Below are 7,801 nucleotides of genomic sequence, written 5' to 3'. Positions count from 1 at the left end.
ACCCACATGATCACTATAAGGTCACAAAAACAAAATATTGTCAATTTTTTTTTAAGTTAACATTTTAAAAATCCGACTTCTAGGCTAGAAAGAAAATTCTAGCCTAGAAAGTAATGGAAAGTAACCCACCTTGTCCACTGAGCCTTCCGCCCACCCGCCTGGTGGGGATCAGGCTGCGTCTCACCCTGTGTAGACGTTGCCACTCGCTGCACTCAGCCGTCCCCACACCCGCCTGAGGGCCCTTGGCCACCCCCACCTGCCCAAACCTCTCCCCGCTCCCAACTGCAGCTAAATGGGGCCTCTGTGGAATTGTCCTTTAACCCCTCTCTACCCTCCACAACTTAAAAAAAATTACCCGTAAGCCAGTTTCTACACTCTACTCATACTGTAGTTATTTTCTTTGTCATCTGTTAGATACAGGAGCCTAAAAGGCAGGATGAGGGTCTTACCCTCTGGATTTCCCATAGCTTGATTAGCTATAAGGCATAAGGTAAGTGCTCAACCAATATTTTAAAGAAATGAGTAGGATCTCTCTTCAATCAAGCTATGTCTCATTAGTCAAGATAGCAGGCATTTTTTTCCCTTTAAAAATGTCTCTTTAGCCAAGCATGGTGGCTCACACCTGTAATCCCAGTACTTTGGGAGGCCAAGGCAGGAGGACAGCTTGAAGCCAGGAGTTCAAGACCAGCCTGGGCAACATAGTGAGACGCCCCTCCCCCATCTCTACAAAAAATTCAAAAATTAGCCAGGTGTTTTGGTGCATACCTGTAGTCCCAGCTATTTGGAAAGCTGAGGCAGGAGGATTACTTGAGCCCAGGAGTTGAAGGCTGCAGTGAGCTATGATCACACGTGTGAATAGCCACGGTACTCCAGCCTGGGCAGCAGAGTGAGACCCAGTCTCTAAAAAAATAATAACATTAAATTTTCTTAAAATATCTCTTTATGTTAATTTCTTTTCCATTTTGATTGCTATTATTTTATTTCAGGCCTTTATCACCTCACACTAAAATAGCTACAGAAAGAAAAAGAGATAGGAAGGAAGGAAGAAAGGGAGGGAAAAAGGGACTGTATTCAGACCCCCTCCCCCTCCCCCGCTCCACCCAGACCAATTAAATCAGAATTTCTGGAGGAGTCAGGCATCGTAATTTTCCCATGTGACACCAGGATTGAGAATCTGTGCCTATCTGGTCCCTTTTAATTTGATCAATTTTATCTCTAAACCTCTAATGGAAGGAAGGAAGGAGAGAGGGGGAGAGACGGAGGGAAGAAGGAACAAAGGAAGGAAAGAAGGGAGCAGGGGAGGGAGGAGTCCAGTGGCTTTCACGACCTTGTGTGATGGGCCCATCCAACATATTCCGCTAGTTCTTCCGAGAGGCTCCTCTGCCCCAGGGTCTGCCCCAGGGTCTCCTCCAGGTCCCAGAGACACACCGAGCTCCCGTCTCCTCTTCCCTCCTGCCCCCTGGACAGTCCCTTGCCCCACCTCCTGCTCACATTCTAACCACACTTCCAGACCCCTCCCAAGTTCCACCTCCTCCTCTAAGCCTCCCAGACCTCCCTCTCTAAATTCCTGTGGTTGAAACAGCACAAGGACTATGGTTGTTAACACCGCACCGTATGCTGGAAATTTGCTAAGAGAGTGCATTTCAGGTGCTCTCACCGCCAAAAAAAAAAAAAAAGACTATGTCAGAAGAGAGATGATGGATACGTTCATTTGCTTGGCTGTAGTAATCATTTCACTATGTACACGTGTATTGAAACATCGCGTTATATACACTTGAAATATATACAATAAAAGAAAAACAAGTACTTCGAGTCAGCACAAAATCCCACACACGGGACTTAGCACCCCTGTCAGTCGGTTCGCTTGTCTCCCTAAGGTCACAGATTCTTAGTGATTTTCAGGGACCACAGCTGAAGATTCCATGCCCTCCTCTGCCCGCCTGGCACCTGGACAGGAGACACTGTGCTAAATGAACCTTTCTCCAGAAGGGCCCCATTCACTCAACCCTCTCCTGTTGCAGATGAGGAAATGATGAAACAGAAAGGTTGAGTGACTTACCGGAGGTCACACAGCAGATGAGGAAATGATGAAACAGAAAGGCTGAGTGACTAACTGGAGGTCGCACACCTAGTGACTCAAATCTACTGCCCCTGTAGCAGCTCTTGTTGTCTGGCTGCTTAGTCACGGCTGTCTGCTTTCCTCTCCCCAGATCCCTCCTCCAGAGGGGCAAAAGGCCTTCTCTCACCCGTCGCACTTGGCCTCGCGAGCTACGCCCTTCTCCCGGCTAGGTCACTCGCCGTGGGCGTTTGGTGGCACAGCCCAGAGAACAGCGCAGAACCACAGCGCTCAGGGCAATTCAGACACTGGAGCGTTTTCTGAAAATCTCCCCCTGAAAAGTCGTTCTTTGTGTGTGCGTGTGGGGGACATCTCTGGACTCGTCACTGACATACACGCTGAAGGCCGCGTACTCTCCTGGGTTGGATGGAGGAACTATGGATCTAAACCGGGCAGGGAGAGGCTTCAGGCTGCAGGAGGGGAGGCCACCGGTACAGCATAAAAGAAAACAACAATCGTCTAGTCAAAGCAGACCCTACCACCGCCAGTTTGGAGTAAAAGCAAGCCCAGTGAACCGGTCTGAAGCCAAGACTGGCAGGGGAGGGTGCTCCGGGGTAGAGAGGTGGGCAGGGCCCCGGGAGCTCAGGCCAGGAGCACGTGGCAGCGGGAGGAGTGAGAATTCTGCACTCCAGCAATAATGACTCGGTCATGCCGAGTCGGTGGCAGATGTCGAGGTGATTTCCATTCCCACGGGATGTAGCGACGCCAGGAATTCCCCCTGGATTTCTTCCTGGTCCCCAGTGAAGGTAGCAGTGGTAGCAACGGCAAGAGGACTGGAAAGACGAAAGTGGCCACAGTCACCCTCCGTCCCCGGCACAGCTGCGGATGTGGGCACTCTCGTGTCCTGTGTCCTGCCACACCGGATCCTCCCTCTCATTTACACTCCCATTCACACCCGAACCACTCTGCCAGTCCCCAAGAGGGGGAAGATTTAGAGTGGTGGAGCCGGAGAACGTTAGAGCTGCAGGTGGCTCCCGTCCGTGAGCAACCGGCAAGGCATTTATTTGCTGCAGGCATCCAGGCTCGAGAAGTAGGTGGGGGGCTTCTTTCCAGTCGTAGCTCTGCCGTTGACCGAGTGACCTTGGCACTGTGGACGTGGTTCATCATCCCCGTGCCTACGAACTGGGGGCTTGAGCAAAGCGGCCCCTTGAGAACGGCCCTGACCATTCTCTAGTTTCCAACCCTCGGTTTGCAATTGGGAGGTGAGGGCTGAGATCGTAGTTGGGACAGACCAGGACTGGAAACCTCCTCCCCGAATCCGGTGCTTCTCTGCCCTGCCAGGCGTCTCATTCCTCGCACTCAGGATTCCCAGCCTTGGTCTCAACAGGAGTGGCCAGAGGAGGATCCCCGAGCCACACAGCTAGAGGGAAGGCCAGCCCCAGGGCACAGGCTACGTGGGTAACTTCCAGATGCGGGAAGAGGGCTACACTGCCCCTCTGCCAGGCCTCCCACAGAGCTGACCAGGAGTCAGATTCCCCCATGGAGTGACTAAGGCCAACTTGACTTTATCTGTATTATTTGAACTTTATCTGTATTATTTGAACCATTGAGTAGGCATTCCAGTATTACTTAAGTAATTAAAACCTGAGTACGGAGGCTTAAGAATTCTACCATTAGATTCATTTCTCTTGGCTTAAGTCTAATAATATCTGGTAGCTAAATCACAAATATCCCAGCATTGGAGCATCATACACAACTCCTTGTGGATAACAGTAACAGCTAACATTTATTGAGAGGACACCATGTACCAGGGGTGTTGTACATATCATTTCATTCCATGCTTAGGACAACCTGTGAGGTATGTGCGACTGTCAGCAGCATCGTACAGATGCAAACACTGAAGGCTGGAGAGGCAGGTAGCTAGTCCGGTCACTCGAGGGGAATGGAGCCAGTTCTCAAACCCATGGTTGTTTCACCAGACTGACTGGACAGTCCTGTCCCTAACCCCCATTCTGCCTCTCAGTGGGTATTTATACCCAGCGTCCGTATGTCTCTAAGTCCATTTCAGAAATCAGGTTTTGACAGAGTAAGGAGGATAAGAGAGACCGTCAGAATCCTGGGCTCAAGTCCTAGCTCCGCCACTTAATCTGGAGAAGTTAACGTCGCCTCTGTAAACTGCAATGTTTCATATGTAAAATAATTTTTATAGAATATTGCCCACAGGTTGTTGTGATTTACATTAGAGAATCCATGTGTAATGCTCGGGGCAGTGTTTGGCATATAACAAGCTCTCAGTAAATGTAATTATGGTTCGGGTTGCCGAAGACCACCCCAGCCCCTCTGAAGCTTTGCTGCCGGTCAGCCCTTGATGGAAGCATCATGCTGCCGGCTGGCAGCTTCTCTGAACATTCCCTGCCTTAAAGGCAGATTCCAGAAAAAGCACATTTTATTCCAAATTAAACTGTGATGTAGGAAACCAGCTGCCATTCATACGGCATGGAAGCATGGATAAGCTGGAGGATGAAGCCAGCCCTTCTGGGTCACATCACGTGTTTTCCAGCCACCCTGGAGTGCCAACAATTACAGAAATCCATGAGCTTTCTGACCGGTTTAGAGAGACCTCAGTTACCCTGCCGTATTGACAATGGCAACATCGATGTACCATCTGAGTTAGGGTCCTGCTTAGCTGTATATGACATGAGTTAAAATAGTTTGAAAGATAAGTGGCATTTTTCCCTTTTGTGTCTTAAAAGTGAAGAGAAGTGATCTTTATTGTTTTGTTTTGTTTGTTTAGTTTTTTGAGACAGGGTCTCACTCTATCGCCCTGGCTAGAGTACGGTGGCATCGTCACAGCTCACTGCAACCACAAACTCCTGGGCTCAAGCGATCCTCCTGCCTCAGCCTCTCGAGTAGCTGGGACTATAGGCACACACTATCACACCTGCATAACTTTTTTTTTTTTTTTTTTGAGACAGAGTCTCACTTTGTTGCCCTGGCTAGAGTGAGTGCCGTGGTGTCCAGCTCACAGCAACCTCAGACTCCTGGGCTCAAGCAATCCTACTGCCTCAGCCTCCCAAGTAGCTGGGACTACAGGCATGCGCCACCATGCCCGGCTAATTTTTTCTATTATATTTTTAGCTGTCCAATTAATTTCTTTCTATTTTTGGTAGAGACGGGGTCTCGCTCTTGCTCAGGCTGGTCTCAAACTCCAGGCCTCAAGTGATCCTCGCACCTCGGCCTCCCAGAGTGCTAGGATTACAGGCGTGAGCCACCACACTCAGTCAATTGTTTTTATTTATCCAAAAAAAATTCCACAAGGTACAGACTTTGCAGCACCGCCTCTGCGCAGGCACGCCCAACCAGCCGGCACTCTGAACACACATCACGCCCCCGTGCCTTTCCTCTTGCGCCCCCCCCAACCTCAGCATGGTCTCTGAGCACCTCATCACTTCTTCCTCATTTCCAAACCTTTGTAAAGACGTTGGTTGTGTGTTTGTCTTCCTACCAGACTGCAGACCACTTGAGGACAACGAGCACCTCTTTGTCATCTTTGAGTCCCCCAGTCTGTTAGAGAAGGTAAAAAGAGGAATCGAGATGGTCCTTCAGGTGTGACACAGCCACATTTTCATGACTGCAGATGATAGCCTGCCAACCACCATGGCAGATACCAGGCCACTTGGCTTACTTACTCTTTGATGTATTGTAATACATCATTATAAATTGCAGGTAACCAAGATATTGACATATATTGTGGTGAAGAAGAGCGAGTCTGACAACTTTAAACATTGTTTTTTATTCTTTATCATTTTAAATGCATTGCTCCTTTTCATGCACTGCTTAATGATATTTATTGCTTCCTCTGCTCAAGCACAAAATGCTGGCTTACTCTCAAATTCAATATAGACCTGGGCAAAGTAGTTAAATGCCGTGAGCCTTCGTTCTCTCCGTTTACTGCAGTAAATTCCTCTTGTCTGGATTGTACTTGCAGGTGGTAATCAGAAAACACAGAAACCCCAGAATTTTATGGCATTCCAGGCGGGCACAGGCCAGCCTGGGGGAGAAGCAGCAACACAGGGAGCCCTACCTGAAGGTTACTCCTGAAGCGAAGCAATGGTAAGACCTCCCAGCAGTTGAATTGGTTCTGATGTAGGAGGGTAGAATTTTTCGAGGGACGTTCTTTATTTTGAATGATGATTTTACTGGCATGTACTCAGAAATCGTTCGACATAAGCTTTCCGGTATTCCACACTCATAATGCCGTAGCTGTTCTGACAATGCCTTTTCTCTTGTAAGCTCTCTTCATTTTCTACTTCTTAACTCTTCTCCCATCTGGCTTCTCTAAATTAATTTTTTGTAACCAGAGCTTTCATTTTGTTGCAGTGGTTACTTTTGTGTCTCCTATTGCTTTCTTTAACAATTTTTAATGACCTAAGAAATAGTTGGCTGGCTTTCATTTTCCACTTCCTCCAAGTCAAAGGATAGCACATCCTACACCCTGTGTTTACAAGTATCAGAGAAAGCAACACTAATCCTTTTTGCCTTATCTGCACTAAGGGATGCCTGGATTCTTGACAGGTCCAGATAGAATGTAAAAGTGGAAGTCATCTGTTCATTCATTTATTTGCTGTACATGTTTTTAGGGTGTCTCCCAACAGAAAGGAACGGAGCAAGGTGCTTCAGGGTGTGTAACAATGAGTAACACAAAGACACTGTCTCAAGGAGCTTTCATTCGGCAACCAGAATAAGACAGGTGCTCAAATCAATATAACGCAGGTAGCATGAGATAAGTGCCCCAAGAGAGGGACACACAGCTATGGAAAGTCAAATGAGGGAAAGATGATAGCTCATTGGGAAAGACTCAGTGGAGGTCAAGGTCAGTTCTAGAAATGATGAGTTTAAAGTCAATGGGGCACTCAAGTGCAAGAATGAGCAGGCAGTGGGGACCTGGGACAGAAATCAAGAAGAAAAGTATGAGTGGGAGGCAAGGAGCGCAAAGTCACATTTGGAAGAGGTTGTGCTCAGCTCACTCCCCTGCTTGGACTACTGGGATGCCTTCGCTGCTAGAGTTTCCAGAGCCCGGCGCACTGATACTTGACTTCTCAGCAAAGAGACTTCCTGCTGCAGCTAAGGCATCCAGGACACACTGTAAGGGATTTCTACTTAGGCAAAGTTGCATTTCAGCTTTTAAAAGGAAAGAGGTTTTGACTATTTTCGTTGTCCTTCTCATTTTTAGGGTAATATCCGTATAGTGGTTTCTAAATCTTAAAAGTATAAAACAAAAGTTTTCTTTAAAAATCCATATTACCATTACCCAGAGATAATATAGTTTATAGTACTAAACTCTTCTATTTAATTAATGCAAATTAATATCTGCACATTCTATTTTTTACTTGCATTTTTTTTGCAAACAGAAATTAGAAGATGTCGTATGTAACTTTTGGTATTATTTTCTTTCTCCTTAAATAATATATCATGGTGTTTTTTGACATATACATCTACATCATCATTTTGGATTCCTGCAAAGTATTTCAACTTCTTATTGGTAGAAATTCAGATTATTTCCACTTTCATACTACTTTTAGATAATACTGTGATAAACCTCCTTGTATGTACACCATTATGCATGTATCTGGGTGACTTTCCTCACCACAAATTTGTAAACGTGGGATTACAGGGTCAGAAGATGTGTTTAACTGTATTAACACATGTTGTACTTAGAAAAAAACTTAATATCAAGTGGTTGAA

The sequence above is a fragment of the Propithecus coquereli genome, unplaced genomic scaffold (assembly GCF_000956105.1).
Source record: "Propithecus coquereli isolate 6110/MARCELLA unplaced genomic scaffold, Pcoq_1.0 Scaffold253, whole genome shotgun sequence".
NCBI lineage: Eukaryota > Metazoa > Chordata > Mammalia > Primates > Indriidae > Propithecus > Propithecus coquereli.
Note: the sequence above shows the minus strand (reverse complement) of the source record.